General features: G+C 54.8%; 1 pseudogene; it reads left to right on the top strand.

Moving 5' to 3' along the window:
• The first annotated feature begins 3 nt into the window (after window positions 1–3).
• LOC123688159 overlaps window positions 4–2,500 on the top strand; it is a 4,968-nt pseudogene continuing 2,471 nt past the window's right edge.

Raw genomic sequence — 2,500 nt, 5'->3', positions numbered from 1 at the left:
ATACGACCTCAGGACAGGTGAGACTACCCGCTGAATTTAAGCATATTATTAAGCGGAGGAAAAGAAACTAACTAGGATTCCCTTAGTAGCGGCGAGCGAACAGGGATTAGCCCAGCACTGAATCCCGCGATCGTAACCGGTCGCCGGGAGATGTGGTGTTTGGAAGGATCCATTATCTGGCGAGTTCGCGGCGCGTTCAAGTCCATCTTGAATGGGGCCATCGCCCATAGAGGGTGCCAGGCCCGTAGCGACCGCTGCGGCTTGCTAGAGGATCTCTTCTTAGAGTCGGGTTGCTTGAGAGTGCAGCCCTAAGTGGGTGGTAAACTCCATCTAAGGCTAAATATAACCACGAGACCGATAGCGAACAAGTACCGTGAGGGAAAGTTGAAAAGAACTTTGAAGAGAGAGTTCAAGAGTACGTGAAACCGTTCAGGGGTAAACCTGAGAAACCCGAAAGGTCGAATGGGGAGATTCATTCGCGCCTGTTGTTGGGATTTACTGACTGTGGAAACGGCGACGTTCGCGTTGGCTGTTCCCTTCGGTTCATCTCCGGCTTCGGACGCGTGCACTTCTCCCCTAGTAGGTCGTCGCGATCCGTTGGGTGCTGTTCTACGGTCTCGAGTGTAGCCCGTGAGCTCGGATTTTCCGATGTTTACGGACACTGGGTTTCCGAACAGCTCGCTCGACGGTTTACTGATGGCGGGAGGCCGCGACTTAGTTCGCGTCCGGCCCGTGGCAAGTATGTGAATTGTGATGGCGATCGGACCTAGTGCCGATTCCGTCCGTTTGCGACTGTTCGCCGCGGTGTTCTTGGACAGACCTCTTGAAACGCCGATCAGCGACGCTATTGCTTTGGGTACTTTCAGGACCCGTCTTGAAACACGGACCAAGGAGTCTAGCGTGTGCGCGAGTCATTGGGAATCACTAAACCTAAAGGCGCAATGAAAGTAACGGTTCACTTTATGTGAACTAAGGGAAGATGGTCGGTCTCCATGACTGACCCGCATTCCCGGGGCGCCTCATTCTCATTGCGAGAGGAGGCGCACCAAGAGCGTACACGCTGGGACCCGAAAGATGGTGAACTATGCCTGGTCAGGACGAAGTCAGGGGAAACCCTGATGGAGGTCCGTAGCGATTCTGACGTGCAAATCGATCGTCGGAACTGGGTATAGGGGCGAAAGACTAATCGAACCATCTAGTAGCTGGTTCCCTCCGAAGTTTCCCTCAGGATAGCTGGCGCTCGTTGCATACGAGTCTCATCCGGTAAAGCGAATGATTAGAGGCATTGGGGTCGAAACGACCTCAACCTATTCTCAAACTTTAAATGGGTGAGATCTCCGGCTTGCTTGAATGTGAAGCCGCGAGATTTCGGATCAGAGTGCCAAGTGGGCCATTTTTGGTAAGCAGAACTGGCGCTGTGGGATGAACCAAACGCCGAGTTAAAGCGCCTAAATCGACGCTTATGGGATACCATGAAAGGCGTTGGTAACTTAAGACAGCAGGACGGTGGCCATGGAAGTCGGAATCCGCCAAGGAGTGTGTAACAACTCACCTGCCGAAGTTACTAGCCCTGAAAATGGATGGCGCTGAAGCGTCGTGCTTATACTCGGCCGTCAGTGGCATGTGCGGTCGCCCTTCGGGGCGGTCATGAAGCCCTGATGAGTAGGAGGGTCGCGGAGGTGAGCGCAGAAGGGCTGGCCGTGAGGCCGTCTGGAGCCGCCTTCGGTGCAGATCTTGGTGGTAGTAGCAAATACTCCAGCGAGGCCCTGGAGAGCTGAGGTGGAGAAGGGTTTCGTGTGAACAGCCGTTGCACACGAGTCAGTCGATCCTAAGCCCTAGGCGAAAGCCGATGTTGATGTGGCGTTGTTAATCGTGTTTATAAGTGGTGGCAGAAATGCTATGCATCTTGACGCGTGACGCACGCCCGTCGGGCGAAAGGGAATCCGGTTCCTATTCCGGAACCCGGCAGCGGAACCGAAATTAAACCGGGCCCTCGTAAGAGAGTTCGTCGGGGCAACCCAAAAGGACCCGGAGACGCCGTCGAGAGATCCGGGAAGAGTTTTCTTTTCTGCATAAGCGTTCGAGTTCCATGGAATCCTCTAGCAGGGAGATATGGTTTGGAACGCGAAGAGCACCGCATTTGCGGCGGTGTCCGGATCTTCTCCTCGGACCTTGAAAATCCGGGAGAGGGCCACGTGTAGGCGTCGCGCCGGCTCGTACCCATATCCGCAGCTGGTCTCCAAGGTAAAGAGCCTCTAGTCGATAGAATAATGTAGGTAAGGGAAGTCGGCAAATTAGATCCGTAACTTCGGGATAAGGATTGGCTCTGAGGATTGTGGCGTGTCGGGCTTGTTGGGGAAGTGGGTCACGGCTAACGTACCGGGCCTGGGCGAGGTGATGCGTTTCGCTTGCGTTACGTTTGATCCGAGCTCGGTCCCGCGTCTTGGCCTCCCGCGGAATCGTCAAGCTTCGAGACCCCGTGAGTGCTCGCAAGGGTGCT

This window comes from Harmonia axyridis, chromosome X, assembly GCF_914767665.1.
Source record: "Harmonia axyridis chromosome X, icHarAxyr1.1, whole genome shotgun sequence".
Lineage (NCBI taxonomy): Eukaryota > Metazoa > Arthropoda > Insecta > Coleoptera > Coccinellidae > Harmonia > Harmonia axyridis.
The sequence above is the reverse complement of the archived record's forward strand: the minus strand, read 5'-3'. Positions and strand labels throughout refer to the sequence as shown.